This window comes from Ictidomys tridecemlineatus, chromosome 4, assembly GCF_052094955.1.
Source record: "Ictidomys tridecemlineatus isolate mIctTri1 chromosome 4, mIctTri1.hap1, whole genome shotgun sequence".
Taxonomy (NCBI): Eukaryota; Metazoa; Chordata; class Mammalia; order Rodentia; family Sciuridae; genus Ictidomys; species Ictidomys tridecemlineatus.
Window position 1 is genome coordinate 197,465,917 of NC_135480.1, and position 16,331 is coordinate 197,482,247.

Genomic DNA, 16,331 nt, shown 5'->3' on the forward strand with positions numbered 1-16,331 from the left:
TTTATCAAAATCCCAGTCCCCCAAATTTTGGAAATAAAGGAAGAACTGTGCTAAGATGGAAAGCAGACCACCCTGCCTCCAACAGCTGCCCATTTGGCTCCACTGGGCTCTGTGCTCAAGATGGACCTGTGGGTCCCTAAGTCCCTGGACCCTCTCACCCCGGCAGACTGAACTCCTTGATCCTGGAACAGCTTATCCAGGGGCAAAGGCCATGGGCCTCACAGTATCCACTGAGAAACAGGGACTTTGTCATCTTAAGAGGGCTGGCCCCCTCTCAGCAAAGCCCAGAATGCTGGGCTGGGCCAATCATGATGGCCAAAGGAAGCCATTTTGAAATCAGTGTTAAATAACTGCCCTCAGAGGAGAGGACAAAACAGATGCTCTAAGAACCAGCGCCCTGGCTCCCACCCTTGAAAGTGCTCAGTTGAGGATGTGCATTGGGCTAGGCTATGTGGAGAGATGTCTCCATCAGGACAGAGACTTTTATAGCTAAAGGCAATCTTAGGAGTCTCCATTCTAACCCAAAAGATGCCCATTCAGAGAAGCAGGGTGCGAACGAACCCTTGCAGTCTCCTTGGCCTGTCTCCATTCATTCAAACAACCCATGTTTTTGGAGGGCCTATTACACGCAGGCCAGTGCTGTAGTACTGTAAGCACTGGGGATTCTGCAGTGAACCCAACAGGCAAGCAGACATTCCAAACAGGCAGACTGACTGGTAAATGTGCCAGTCAGTTTTCCATCTCTATGACAAATACCTGAGATAATCAACTCATAAGGAGAAAAGGTTTATTTGGGCTCACAGTTTTAGTCTGTGACTAGTTGGCCCAACTGCTTTGGGGGTCTGTGGCCAAGCAGCAAATCAAATCAGGAAGTCCCTGGCAGAGTAAAGCCACTCAACGCACGGCTGGGAAGCAAAGGAGAGGAAGAGAACGGGACTGGGGTCCCATTATCCCCTTCAAGGGTACGAACCCAATAACCTGAAGGTCTCCCACCACCAGGCCCCACCTCTCATGGCGTCTACTACCTCCCAACGGCACCACCCTGGGGACCACTCCCTTAACATGTGGGCCTTTGGGGAAACTAAGGCTCCAAACTGCAGCAGTAAACAAATAAATACAGGAAACAATTGCAGGCGTCAAAGATGGTGCTAAAGCTGGGCTGGGTGATGTAGCTCGGTGGAGGAGTGCTTGCCCAGCATGCATGAGGCCCTGGGTCCCATCCCCCCACCGCAAAACAAAAGGTTACAGGAAATAAAAGATGTTGACCTGACTCAAGATGTGAGGAGGCCCTGTGTTCAGGGACGGCCTCTTTGTGCTGGCTCCTCTGTAGGATCACTGACGCCAGTAGTGTGACAAAGCAGATTCACAATGGCTTGCATGAGCCACATGTTAAAGTTGTTGTTTTTCTAATTCACACACAACCATTTATACACATTCATGATGTGTAGTGTGATTTTTTTTTTTTCAACTCACATATACAACATTCAGTGATCCGATTGTTAGAATTTTCAGGAAGTTGGCAAGCCAGCTGTTAAACACAGCCTATACCAAAAACTTCAGTTAGATACATTTAAAGGAGTTACACTAAGAACAAAGAAAATAAGAACTCTTCACTTCCTAATCATCTTATTACATTGTACCCTATGGAGGTTACTTATCTATCATATCCAGGCAGAGTGGAAGATACCAAACCACAGGGCAGGGCTGCACACCTTCTCTCAGCTCCTCAGCAGCAAGTGAGAAAGGGCTGGGGTGGACATATTTACACCATGGAAACTGGCCTGGCCTTTGGGTATTGAAGAGCTGGCCACCAAACATCTGCAGGCACCACACTGCCCCCCAGTCCTCTGTGTCTGAGGGAGGCTGCGTTTCCCAGTGGGCAGCAGGGGGCTAAACTCTCCTGGGGACAAGGTGGGTGCCCCCTCCCTCTTCAGGCCTCTGCACTGAGGAAGCAGGTCTGGGATGCTAAGCAGATCATCTGCCCTGCAAGACAATGGCCCTCTGCAACTGCCCGGATCAAAGATGTGTAAGAGGTGACTTCCTGTTATTTGTTTCTTTATTTTTGACAAATCAAATCCTGTTTTTATGAATCCTGGGGAGATGAAGATTTAGAGGAGCCTTGCTGAGAATCTCCTTGTAAGAAACGCCTATGGCCGCTCCTGAATTCCTCTAGGTTTTCATACATTGGTTTTCTTTCCTTTGAGGACACGACTATGGTCATAATAGTTGAATGAGGTCACTCAGCTGTTCTACAGCCAATAATGACAACAGCAGCTGCTACTTCATAGCGACATATGGCTCTAAAATCAACCCAACCCATTTCACACATGAGAACGCTGAGGTTTCAGAAGTTCAGTGAATTGAGTGAGGTCAGGCTGCCCCTCTGTAAGTTCCCCTCAGGGTTCTGTGCCCCCCTCTTAGACCTGTCGAATTCTGAAGCACTATGAAGTCCCCATCTCTGGTGGCACTGATGGACTTGGTGGCTGCCCAATTAGTGTCAGGAACCTCCCCATCCACTACCAGGGAAAAACAAGATGGAGCCTCCCCTGCTCATCCATCTGCACCTGGAATGCAGGAGCAGGACCTAGGCCTTGACCAGTCAGCATCCCAAGGAGGTGGCAGGGAAGCTGATATGGAGACGCGTTATGTACAGCAGCCCTGGTGGCCGCTCCTCCACAGGCCCTGCGGTGTGTATTGCCCAGCCTTTGTCGGTTCTGCTGGCCTGGTTTTCCAGGGAGCTGTGAAGGAAATCTTGCCCAGGGTGCCTCTTCTGTCTCTGGGAGCTACAGGCTCCTTCGGTTGCTTACAGCCCCAATGTCTGACGGCTCCACCTTCTCAGGAGCTACTAAATCTTCTCAGTCCCAATCACTGAGCACTTCCCATGTGGAATTTACATGACGGCCACAGAATGAATTCCACTCAATTTGCATTAGAAACACCATTTCTCCCTTCCTTTACACGGCTCTGGCTGACATACGAGAACCGAGTTTGTTACACAAGATATCAATCTAGAGACGGCCATCAGCAAACCCAAACCCTACTCCCGTTTTCAAGGACCCAAGTCCACCTTAAAAGGAACCCTGCCCCTCATTTTGGAAGAGTCCTGGCTTTCCCTCAGATGCCAGGGACAGCTGGCCTGCCACTTGAGGACTCGGGATGTCCCTGAGACAGGAGGAAGGCAGGCAGCTGCTCTTCTCACATTGCCAACCCCGGCGTCACCACTCTGGGCAGCTGTTTGTCATCCTGGACTTGCTTCTTCCTCTGTGTTCCTCTGTGCCCTCCCTCTGGGTTCTGGAGAACCAGAGGGACAGCAGGATGGTTGGTTCTCACTGCCTCTTCCTCTGCCTGAGACACAATTCCCTCTGCACCCCCAATGTAAAGGTGATGTCCTCAGGGAAACCTGCCCTGGCCACCTCCCCACAGAGGATCAGGCCCCTGTGACAACATTCTTCACCTCTCTCTGTACAATTATCTCTTCACCACTGTCTCCCAAGCTGAATTCCAGCCTCCATACGGGCAGGGATGGTGTATCTCATTCACCACTACATCTCACTTCTTGCCCAACACTTCGTAGGTGCTCAGTAAATCCTGGGTGACTACTAATAGTGAAGGAAAGGACGGAAGGCAGCTCAGTGGATGTTGAACAAGCACAAGTCCCCAGAACAGGTGCATCTCCTAAAGCCTTAGTTCCTGGTGCCCAAACTCCCAAGAGGAAGCTGAAAACTTGGGGTCCCTCTGGGGATAACAGCTGCTTCTTCCTTGTAGATTTGGGTTTAAGCATCCATTTCCTGTGGGTTTGGACTTCCTTTTCCTGCATTTTTTTCAACTGCAGAGAGAAGTTTGCTGGGTCTGTGCTTTGTGCCATCTGGCTAACAGGGACACTGAGGCAGCACCAGCACTGAATGGCTACGACCACCTCACCTTCAGCCCAGAGCATCTCATCCCTAGGGAGAGCCCCACCCAGGGTGGTTAAAGCAAGACTCCCAAGGATGGGAGCACCCAGGCTGAAATGGGTAAAAACTGGTCTCAGAGTCTGGCCTCTTACCCCAGCCCCTTCCACCTAGAGCTTTCTCTCTGGCTGACTTCTGTCTGAGCAGCACCAACCAGGAACCCTCTTCTGTGCCCCAGTGAAAGTCACTACAGCTCCCCCCAGCATCCCTCTACCTTCTGGGAGCCACCAAGGGCTCCAGCCACACTAGAGGCAAATCTGGCTCTCAGGCCTCAGTTCTACCTGTGTGGGGGGCGGGGGGAGGTGGGTACTGGGGATCGACCCAGGGCCCTCCACCACTGAGCTACGTCTCAAGCCCTTTTTCTTCCTTATTTTGACACAGGGTCTTGCTAAATTCCCCAGGTTGGCCCTTGTGATCTTCCTGCCTCCACCTCTCCAAGTCTCTGGGATTATAGGCGCGTGTCACCTTGCCAGGCTTCTACCATTAATTCTTTGAGAGTCTTTGTCCAAGGCCTTAAAACTGGAAGCCTCAGTTTACTCATGTGTAGAATCAGGAAATAATGTCAGCTCTTCGAACCTCACAGGGCTTTTTTTGTGAGACCCAGGTGAGATAAGTGTGTGGTCTCTCACTTCTCAAATTGTCAAGCAGTATAGAGAACAGTCATTATAATGATTCTGAAGTGAATTTTCTGTTTTCCCCACAGTCTTACTGTCATCCAACTAAGTCGACCTCTTCTGGGCCCTTCTTTCCACCCACCGTCTCTATACCACTCAGCTCTCTTGGCCACATTTCCCAGAAGCCCTCTCTCTGAGCTGGGCCTTGCTCCAAGTGGCAGTTCTATATCTTTTCCTGTCATTCACATCTGCCAACCACACACAGCTTTGTAAAAGAGCCACAGGAAGCACGTGCCTCCCACCCAGGTCCCTTGTGAATGCTGCTGAGGGGTTCCCCCAGGGCACAAAACTGAGCGTGAGGCACTGGCTCTCCACTCCCTGCTACCCGTGCCTCTGCTTTATGAGACTCTGTTTGGCAATAAAAGTTAACATAAAGGTTGCTAAAGCCCTAGTCCAGGAAACTCCCAGGGCCTGTCTGGACTGCATGCCCCTGGGTTCTGAGGCCTCTGCATTGCGTTAGGACAAGCTGAGCAGATCAGCTCTTTGGCTGGAGATTAACACAATATAGTTTAACTTCCTCTTTTTTTTTTTTTTTCTTAACTGGAAGGATTTTCAGAAATAGTTCTGGGTTAAACATACTGACCTTTTGCCTGCAACCCATGCACTAAATCTACATAGCTCTTTGACTTCCGAAGGGAACTCCACCAGCCTGATGCTCCCATCAGCAGACTCAGGGCACAGGCAGAGGGGTGACACACCTTGCCCCAGGTCTCACAGTCATTAAAGATGCAGCTCAGGCAGCAGGTCCCCCAGGCCATACTGACCACCAGAGTGTGTCAGGTACAGAGCTCTGTGGTCATGTGAGTAGTGTACTCTTTGAAGGGAAGAAAGAATGACATGTGGCAAAACTGTAGCTGAGGCTGTGTGTGGCAGGATGCCCAGGTGCTGGGGCATGGGGCGGGGGGAGGAGGGGATGCTTCATTCATGGGGTGGGCGCAAGCGCAGGATGAAGGCATTGGCCTCCCAGAGAACGAGCTGATGAAGCTACATCTTGAAAGACGAGTGGGAATCTGCAGGTGGGTTTGTGGAGGGTACAGCAAGAGCGCTTTAAGCAGGAGCCGCAGCATGGAGGAAAGGCTGCAGGCATAAGTCAGGAGAGGGTTCCAGGAACGGCAGTAATTCCTGAGGCCAGAGAAGATGTTCTGAGGAGCGGGGCGAGGAGGCCAGAAGTTCAGAGTGTAACTCGTGCAGGATCTTGGATGTCATGCAAAGGAATATGTGCTTTATCCTGAAGACAGAGGGAGCCTTGGAAACAGCAAATCACCCAATGAACTGGTGCCTGGCAGGAAGACTTTGATGCAGTGTTGAAGTGTACCGGGAGAGACCGGCAGGAGACAACAGCCACCCCGGCTGAAGGGGGTGCATCTGAACTAAGTGGGAGCAGTGGGGCTGGGCTTCGGAGGACTCTCTGGGGAGCTGGTAGAGATGAGCCACTACAGCAGGCCAGAGATTTGGTGGTGGGGGTTGGGCGCTGTAGTTGGAATAAATTTCCTCCCAAGGCCCTTGTGAAAGCCTTGATCCCTAGCTTCTGGCACTGCTGGGAGTGGCAGAAGCTCTAGGAGGTGGAGCCTGCAGAAGTTAGGTCATTGGGGATGTGCCTTTGGAGGGCATATTGGGACCCTGATTCTTTCTTTTCCTCTCTCCCTTTGCTTCTCAGCTGTTGCGAGGTGAACAGGCTTCCTCTGTCATGTGCTCCTGCCATGATGCACTCTGCCTCCACAGGTCCAAAGCTTCAGGTCCAAAACCACAGGACCAGTGACCATGGACTGAAACCCCTGAAACTGTGAGCCTAAACAAACCTTTCCTCTTTTTAGGTTGATCCTCTCAGTTATTTTGTCACAGTAATGGAAAGTAATGGGGGATGACACCTAGACAGAGAGATTCTATTCCCAAAGATATAGACTTGAGAGGACATCACCGTATTTGAGCAATTGTCTCAAATAGTAGGCTGTGCGAAGGGGATGAAGTTGGAGAGCAAGAGTTAGGTGGACACCTGTATCATTGAGTTTTAATAGTAAACTCTTATGGGTGGTTTTGCTTTTCGGGGTTTTAATTACTTATGATCAGCTATTCTGAAAGCATTAAATTGAAAATTCCAGAAATAAGCAAGTCATAAGTTTTCAATTGTGTACCACTGAAATGTGCATGCTAGTACAAGAAGAAATCTACCGCCATCCCACTCTGTCCATCCCAGGAAGTGAAGCATCCTCCATCCAGTATATCCCCCACTGTATATATGTCTGACTTTAGTTACTAAGTAGCTAGAGGAAAAAACAGTGTCCATAGGGTTTGGTACTATCCAAGATTTCAGGCATCCACTGGGGGTCTTGGACTCTATCCCCCACTGATTAGGGATCACTAGTATATTAGCAAACACATGGTCGATTGGATTATTGTTTCCAAATATTCATTCCCTGCCAATAGGCAAAGTATACATCTCTATCGAGTTGACTTTGGATCTGGTTATATGACTGACTATGACCAGTAGAAAGTGGGAAATGGCAGAATGGAAGCTTTAAGAGGTATCATATCATCTCTTTCTTATTCCAGCTTTTACCATAAAACAATATTTACCAGACAGAAGCATCTCCCTCAGCTTGGGCTCCAGAATGAGAAGCCACTTGGAGCAAATCTTTTATCTCTCTGGCACCTAGAGCAAAGCCACAAAACCATGCCCTACAATTGTTCCGCAGCTAATGCCTTATGTAAATAATAAATAAACAGCTCAGAAGCTAAGCTTGGGGTTGTTTGTTTTGCAGCATGATCGCATCAAAAGCTAAATGATACATGAATGAGAAGTACACAATATAAAAATCCACACGTGCCATGACAAGGAGTTGTGAGCTGTGGGGAATCAACAAAGAATGTTCTCATTGGTGAGTCTTTGCATCTTACGCACAACCGGTTTCACAGAAGGAGACAATCCATTCTGTTTCAAAGTCATCTCTCCCCATTGCCTCCAGCTCCTCCTAGCACCTGGTTTTATCCACCAGCCCTTCCCTCTCCTGGACTGAATCCTTTCCCTGAACCTATTCTTCACCGGTCTTTTCCATTTTAAAAATCCTTTCCTTTACCCTATCTCCCTACAGCTCCCTACAGTTAAGTCTCTCTCCTGACCTTCTCAAATAAACTTCTTAAAAGAATTGACTGCACTGTCTCCATATCTTACCTTCTCACCTATCAGCCATCTAGCTTGCTAGTGCTTCACCAAACCAGAACTGCTCCTAATCTCCTTATTGCCCAATCCAACTTCCAGGCTTTACTTGCCTGGACTGCTTTCCATCATTTGGCGTGGAACTCAGTTCATTATCATCCCCCACCTTAATTGCTCAGCTTCTGAGCATGCATCAGTGATCCATGATAGAAAGCCACCGTGAGATTAATGAATTCTTTCCTGGTCTTGCTGAGTTTGCAGAGCCTTGCGACATACAAGAAGAAATACTCCAGGGGCAGTTAAACATGGATTGGGAGCCCAATATGTGAGGTGAGATGAATGCTGCAGAAGTCGCATCTAAAACTATGAACATTCCTCAACTTGTCCAGTTTGTAGAATATGTAAAGTACCAAGTCTGTAAATCCCCACTGATATACAGAGACCTCTCCGGAGCCCAGAAATCCCTATTCCTGTGGTCACCGTGCAACCACCACTTGGTTCCTTCTCTGCTAAATCATGGTGCACAGTGGCTCTCCCATCACCATCTCATATTTCACCCCTGCTCATTCTGTCTTCTCCAAAAATTAAAATTTGATTAGAAAAACAGAAAGTAAAAATCACCAACCAGTTCATCAAAATAGCTAAAATCAAAAAGACCATCAACACCAAATACTGTCGAGAAAAACATTCCTAGTTGTCACATATTGCAGGTGTCCCAGCAACTCCACTCCCAGACTTGCACAAGAATGATCACATAATAGTGTCAAACTGGAAATAAGCAAGATACTCATTAGCAGAAGAGACAAACTGAGGTATATCCACACCTCGGAATACAATTGAGCATTAACAAAGTGCAGTTTGTTTCACATACAAAACATTACACCCAGTGATGTGATTTGAGACCTGAAAGAGTACATTCCAACAACAGGCAAAATTAATCAGTAATAAAATCAGAAAATGGGGGCCTCACAGGGTAGAAGAAAAATTAACTGGAAATAAGAATTTTCTAGACTGACGCAGATAAATATTTATGTCTCATTTGGGGCGGCTACACAGATGGAAACAACTTCAAAACTCATGGAACAAAACTCTTCAGATTGGTGGATTTTAGCATATGTAAATTATACTTTAGTTAAAAATTTAAAAATAAGCATCTATAAACAATCACCAAAATAAAAAGAAAGCTCAGGGCAGAAAACATTCATATTCAAACAAAATTCTATTTCTGCTGTGAATGCACCTGTATAAATGCCTAGTTAATACATTTCCCCGTTCAGCCATTGTCCCCCACCCCTACCCTGATCTGGGTGACATCTGTCCCTTAGCCATTTTATAGTCATCCTGAGAGATGCTGAAATGGAAGAACTCAAGCCTTAGAGTCAGGCGGAAATGTATTCAAATCCCAGCTGCGATTTAATAGCTGAGGGGCCGATAGTGAGTTACTGGCTCTCTGTTGAATCTTCATCTCCTCTACTATAAACCGGTTAGTGGTGCCTAGCACCCCCTGTTAGGCTGGGAAACCTGTGAGACCAACCCACATTTTAAAGTCCCACTAAAGGCCTGGAAGTACAGAGATCGAGAGTCATTTCTGCTCTCAGAAGGTTAGGAAGGCAGCCCAGGAGCCCTGGAGTTTAAATATAGGTGAGCTGGTGCCAAGAGCTGGGGGAAGCACTGCCAGAATCACCTCGGCCAGGGAAGGCCAGTCCTGGCCTAGGACTCCGGAGACAGGTTTCCCAGCAAGGTTCACCCACTGGAAGCCCTTCCCCTAATTGCTTTGCAGACCTTTGACCTCAGACCCTTGATCTCCACATAAAATGACCAGAGAAGAAGGTATAAGGACACCTTCCCAAACACCCTCTGGAACTCACCATAAAGAAGAAGAGATAAAGGTGGACCTGAACTGGTTTTGTCAGAAATGAGAATGGGGGTGGGGTGGGGCAGAGCCCTGCCTTCCAGGTTCCCCTCCCCCAGGCTGATGCTAGGCCTTCTGGGACACAATTTGAAATCTCTTGGAGCAGGAAATCCCTAGGGAGTCTTTCAGCTCTGCCTTATTCAGCCATTGAACATCTGTTACCTGTAACAGGGATAACTTAGACCTGCCTCCTGCCCCATCTGGTAAAGAGAGGCAAGGTACTTCCCCCCAAGAAGGTAGAAAAAATGCTTAGTATAGCCAGAAAAGCAGAGAAGTTAATCACGTCCTTTACCTCAGTCCCTTTCAGGTCCTGGTCTCTGGCAATACACTTTGCATTTTGCTTCCTGGGAACAAGGTCTCCAGCATAATCTATTTCTCAGTGGAGGAACCTGCGGGTCTGCCTGGGAAATCGTCTGCCTGCAAAAAGCAGCAAGGCCAGGCCTCCACCCAGCATCTCCTGTCTCCTGAGACACACCTATTCCCAGGTACAATGAAGGAGGCAGCCAGGCCTGCTCAGGAGCCAGAAGGAGTGGGCGCAATCAGCAAGCAAAGCCACAAAGCCTGGGTCTCAGTTCCTTCCTGGGGGGAGGAGCAGCACTGACACTCTCTGCCCCGCCCCCACCCACCAGAGGGAAAATCGGAGAATCTCAAGTTGCTCTGCTTTCTCTCTCTGCGCGCTAACATTTTCCCCCCTTTACTGTTTCTTGGATGCTTTTCAAGAGTTTGTGCAATCATTCTGTTTAGCTGTTTTCCTGCCATTTCCAAAAGCGGGGTGGTGTCCTTCTTGAGTGGGAACGAGGTAGTTTGAAAAGTTGAAGGGACCCTTTGCCTCCCATCACCCCCAACCCCTCCCCCCCCCCCCCCCCCGCACCAAGCACTTTGGCTGCCCAAGTTATATAGTGTCCGAAACTTTCCGAAGGCTGGGTTTGGGTTTGGCCCTTGGCTCTGCGAAACCCTGCTCTCCGGGTTGAGGCACCGCTCATTTTACGCCCACCTCAGCTCCCTTTTCCCAGAGGTACCCCCTTCCCATCGTGTCTCGGGCAAGAACCAGTCTCTGTCCTGCCAGGACAGACACCTCCTGCCTTTCAGGACTTCATGGGTGGGTCATAACCTGTGCTCCCCGCGACCCCCCTCTCGTGCCATCCCTACCCTACGAACTCCAGGAAGGGCAGACCTGGGTCCTCAGTCTTGCAGGTCGTAATCTCCAAGGCTGGACAGAGGCAGAGACAGGCACAGTCTGGCGACAGACCGGATCAGTTCTGGGCACCAGAGCAAACCACCAGAACAAAAGCTAGGGCCAGAGGCAGGGCAGGCACCGGGCAGGGCTGGAGCCGCGGCCCGCCCTGCTCCCCCACCCCGCCACCTCCGCCACCCACGCGCGGAACCGGGAGCCTGGCCACTCAGCGCCAGGCTCTCCACGCGCGGCTCTCAGCTTCGGGGCTGGACCGGCGCCCGGGGACCCACCTGATCCTCAGAACCTGAGCGCCAGGGCCCGCGCGCGGCCGTGGGCGCTCGGGGCAGGAACGCGCCTCGGCGGGTGGTCCCGGCGGCGCCCTCCGCTGACCGAAATGTCGCCGCGCCGCCAGGGCCGGAGGCGGCCGGGCGTGCCAGGGCGGGGTGCGCACCCGCCCTCCCGAGTGGGCCGGTGGCGGGCCGGCGCCTCCTCCTGGCCGCGGGCAGCAGGCAGCAGGCAGCAGGCAGCCGGCAGGGGCGCGAGGAGCCGGCGTGCGCTGGACAGCGAGCGAGCTCCCCGTCCCGCCGGCCCCCGACGGCCGTGCCAAGCCAGTCCCCGCCCCGGACACCGGCAGCTAGGAGGCCGGCCGCCGGAGCGCGCGAGGGCGAGGGCGTGTGTGTCGCCTGCTGGGGAGGGGGTGGTGTTTGTTTCATTTTCACTCAGGCAGAAAAAAGCCTGAAACCAGCAAAAAAGAAAATAAAGTCCCCGGTGAGGGTTGCTGAGCCTCTTTTGCCTTTGCAGGTTGCACGTGGTGATGATGGTGGTGGCCGAGAAGGGACCCGGCGGGGTGTGAGGGGGGCCGTTGAGGGGTGATCATCGGAGCGTGGGGTGGGATCTGTCACCCTGTACTGCCGGGAGGGACTCACGGGGGGGGGGGGGGGGGGGCCTGGAGCACAGCCAAATGCTGGGAAAACTGACAGCCTGGGAGGTCGGGTCCACCGTGTGCTTCCCAGGGAAGGAAAAGGGCAGATAAAGACAGCAACAGGCTGGGAGGGCTGCTCTGGTGCCTCTGCTGGGGACGGGGTGGGGAGTCCCCCAAGTCCTGAGCTCCGGAAGTGAGCGGCTGGTCATCGGGCACTTAGCGCAGGGCCTGCCTCTGTTCATCCACAGACTCCATGGTCTTTGAGCCCGGAGTTCCTCAAACAGGGCACCACACAGCCTCAGGGATTCTCTTCTAGAATTATTTAGAAGACAAGCAAAGAAATTTCTATTTCAGAGTTTGAGTTTCTGTGGTTCACTTCCAGTGAGTTGATGGAGGCACTTCAGGCTGCCTTCATTTAACTTGTCCCATACTGCTAAGGACAGTGGCCACCCTTGAGCTCATATAGATTTACTTTATTGGTAGAAAACTCAAAATTTTCTTTGCCAGGATTATTTGCCATTGAACATCATTTTCATAGGCTAAGAAATTAGCTTCTTAAATAATTGAATATGTTGGAACTGTAACTTGACCCCATGTGAATGGCACAGAACATGGGATGACCTATAATGTCAGTTGTCTCAGGAACAGAGGCCTGGTTGAATACTTGAGAGACAGGGCACACAGAACCAGGACAGGACAGGTGATGTCACGGAACTTCAGAGAATGGAGTTTCCCGGTGGGCCCACAGAGTACAGTGGTGGGAGAATCTAACCACCAGCCCCACACAGCCTCTCCGGAATGAGGAGCTCACGCTGCCAGCACAATGGGCCCTTTGCTAGAGGATAAATTGCGCCATTATTGTCTTTTGTGAACATACTTGCCATAGTTCATTAGCAGTGAGTGCCGCAGTAAACACAGTGAGTGACGTGAGGCTAAGTGCATCATTTCCCACTTTCCATTACTGCATTTGAGAGAGCATTGTTCAAATTGCTGGACCCATCTAATTGGATCATAAACATAAAAAAAAAAATAAGAGTGTGAGAGTAGCTCAAATGATAGTCCATTGTGATCAAAATCAAAAGATGACACAGAAAATATGACAGCTCCCCAAATACTCTACTCCCGTTGAAGCCAGTGTCAGAAGCTTACCTGGTCTCTTAATATGGTGATGATTGGAATTTTTTAAATTGGCTTGTGATTCTGTTTGTGTTTGCTTTGAAGACATGTGTTGGTTTTTTTTTTTTTTTTAAGAGAGAGTGAGAGAGGAGAGAGAGAGAGAATTTTTAATATTTATTTTTTAGTTCTCGGCGGACACAACATCTTTGTTGGTATGTGGTGCTGAGGATCGAATCCGGGCCGCACGCATGCCAGGCGAGCGTGCTACCGCTTGAGCCACATCCCCAGCCCCTTGTGTTGGTTTTATGTTGGTTGATAGAACCATGAGCATAAGAAAGTCAAGTTTAATTTTAGATTTATATCTACTTTAGTAAAAATGAAAAATAATGTGAATCAATACTGGTCAGTTTGTTGTTGTTGTTGTTTCATTTTTTGAGAGGAACCATATAGTTCTCAAACTAGCAATTCTACTGACCAAATGTCTGATCTGGAAAATACCACAAAGTTTATCCGTGTTGGGTTTGGGGTCAGGAGCTCTGGCTTCAAGGTCTCTGATGAGTCATTCCGCCTCTCCGAGACTCCTTCGCCTCATATGAAAATTTGGAGTAAGATGTCTAGGTTGTGGGAGAAATTAAACAAAAATGAGATGGTTTCAGGGAACAGACTTTGTAGCCTCCCAGCATCACACAGTTGACAGCCTGAGACATTCCTGGAGGAGAAGAGTGGGCCAGGCAAAGGCTTTGGTAGCTCTGACCACTTAATAGACATGGCTCTAGGACCTTTACATCAAGACTGGTTTACTCCCTGGCCCAAGCTATAAGGTGGACACTAATCACATCACATCCCCTTTCGCAGGGGAAAAAGGAGAGACACGGGAAGTTTTTACTTTGCCATCTCTAGGCATGGCAAACATCCTAGGGCCTGAAGACTGTCCTCTCTCATTTCCTTTATTCTTTTTTTTTTTTTTTTTTTTTTTTTTTTTGAGAGAGAGAGAGAGAGAGGAGAATTTCTTAATATTTTTATTTTTTAGTTTTTGGTGGACACAACATCTTTGTTTTATTTGTATGTGGTGCTGAGGATGGAACCCAGGGCCCTGTGCATGCCAGGCGAGCGCGCTACCGCTTGAGCCACATCCCCAGCCCCCTTTATTCTTTCAACAGATATTTAGTGGTTCCCTATATCTGTCAGCATGGAGGTCACAGGGCCATAGTTCAGGAGGAACTTGCAGCCTCCCAAGAGGCAAATAGCAAACCAGGAACCACCCAACTCATTGTGTCAGGACAGGGACTCCTGGGGCTCAGAGGGGGATCCAGGCTACAGAGATCTCTCCAGAAACAGATAACCGAGACCTGAGGAGGGAGTTGGCCAGAGGGACAGTGGGGGACAATTAACCCCAGCAGAATGGTGTGTGGAAGTCTCAGGCTGGGAAGAAAATGATTTATGAATTTTCTGGGAAGTTTCAACATTACAAAGATGGAAATTCTCCTCAAGCCACTGAAAACCCAAACCAAAGCCCAGTCGAGCTTTTGTGAAGTTTGATGAGCTTCTCCTCAAATTCATATCAAAGGTAAAGGCCCCGAGTTAAATAAGACAGAGAGGGGAGGGAGGGCAGTTGCTTGACCAGTTATCAAGATGCACCGTGCAGCTGTAACGGTTTAGGCGGCACACCCAAGGGGAGGATGTTCCAAGGCACCCAGGGGATGCCTCACTTAATTTTTTGACTTTACAGTAGTGCAAAAGTACGTCTGTACAATCTTTCTGTTTTTCGCTTTCAGTGTAATTCAGGAAATTACAGAGGTATGTAATACTTTATGATAAAATAGGCTGTTGCATGATTTTGCCCAGCTACTGGCTAACGTAAGTGTTCTGAGCACATTTAGGGTACGCTAGGCTAAGTTCTTGTGCTTCACAAACAAAGTGTATTAAATGCATTTTCAACCTACATGGGACATACTCCCAATAAGTCCAGAAGCGTCTTATATAGAGTACTACAGTTTTTCCTGTCCCTATGTAGCTCTGCTGTGATAAACTTATAACTTAGGTCCAATAAGAGTTTCACAACAATGATTACAACATATTATAATAAAATTATTTAAAACTTATGAATCGTTTATTTCTGGGATTTTCCATTTAATATTTTCAGTCCAAAGTTGACCCTGGGTAATTAAAACCCCAGAAACTACAGTGTTAATACTTGGATGGATAATTAGACCAATGGATCAGGATCAGAAGCCTTGAAAGAGAGACTCACACATGTGTGGAGGCTGGGCCTGCTACAGAGGTGGAACTGCAGATCTGTGAGGGGAAGAACAGATTGTGCAAAATGTGTAGTTAGCAACTAAGATCCTTGGAAGCTGGCGTGCAAACAAAACATTCGTACAGAAATGTTCGCGGCATAGCCACTCACAACAGCCAAAGAGTGGAATCAGCCCATGTCCATCAACAGTACTCTGGATAAACAGAATGGGTCCTGTCCTTGCCCTGGAATATTACACAGCTTCAGAAGGAATGGAGGGCTGCGACCTAGTGCAACAGGGGCGAACTTTGAAAACAAGGTGCTGCGTGAAGGAAGCCAGACTCAGAACACCATGTATTGTATACCTTCGTTTATCTGAAATGTCCAAAGTAGGTGAATTCATAGAGACAGGAAGCCGGTAAGTGGTTGCTGGGGCTTGGGGTTGGGGAGGGGCAGAGCCTCCCTAATGGGAACTAGGTTTCCTTTTGAGTTGATGGCTAAGATGGCTAATGCTCTGAAACTAGATAGTGGTTACAGTTACACAACGTTCTAAATGCTGCTGACTTAGGCACTCGAAAATGATTTAACGTGCGGCCCTGCACGTTTGTAATCCCAGCTACTTGGGAGCCTGAGGCAGAAGGGCCTCAAGCTTGAGGCCAGCCTGGGTGGCTTAGAAAGATCCCAGTCTAAGGGCTGGGGATGTGGCTCAAGTGGTAGCGCGCTCGCCTGGCATGCGTGCGGCCCGGGTTCGATCCTCAGCATCACATACAAACAAAGATGTTGTGACCGCCGAGAACTAAAAAATAAATATTAAAAAATTCTCTCTCTCTCTCTCTCTCTCTCTCTCTCTCTCTCTCTCTCTCTCTCTCTCTCTCTGTCTCTGTCTTTAAAAAAAAAAAAAAAAAAAAAAAGATCCCAGTCTCAAAATAAAATAGAAAGGGCTGGGGATGTAGCTCAGTGGTAGAAGAGTCCTCAGTTCAATTCACGGTACCTCAAAAATAAATAAATAAAATGACTTACCATTTAAAATATGATTTTACGTTACATGAATTAAACCACAATTTTAAAAAGTGTTAGCTATCCATACAAAAAATTAAAATAAGATCCCTTGCGCGCGCGCGCGCGCGCACACACACACACACACACACACACACACACACTCCCTCTCCCCTACCCCCTGTCTCCATGTACCA

General features: G+C 48.9%; 1 protein-coding gene across 3 annotated transcripts in view; it reads right to left on the bottom strand.

Annotated features, from left to right (window-relative positions):
• The window catches only part of Ggta1 (glycoprotein alpha-galactosyltransferase 1 (inactive)), a 61,626-nt gene extending 50,241 nt beyond the window's left edge, over positions 1-11,385 (bottom strand). Inside the window, exon 1 of one of the 3 annotated variants that reach the window (XM_078048117.1) lies at positions 11,155-11,385. The gene's annotated coding sequence lies outside the window, so the exon portion shown is untranslated. Of the gene's footprint in view, positions 1-10,864; positions 11,013-11,154 lie in introns of those variants that run through there. The other 2 variants (XM_078048116.1, XM_013356753.4) reach the window with 2 other exon arrangements.
• Between the last annotated feature and the right edge of the window lie 4,946 nt (positions 11,386-16,331).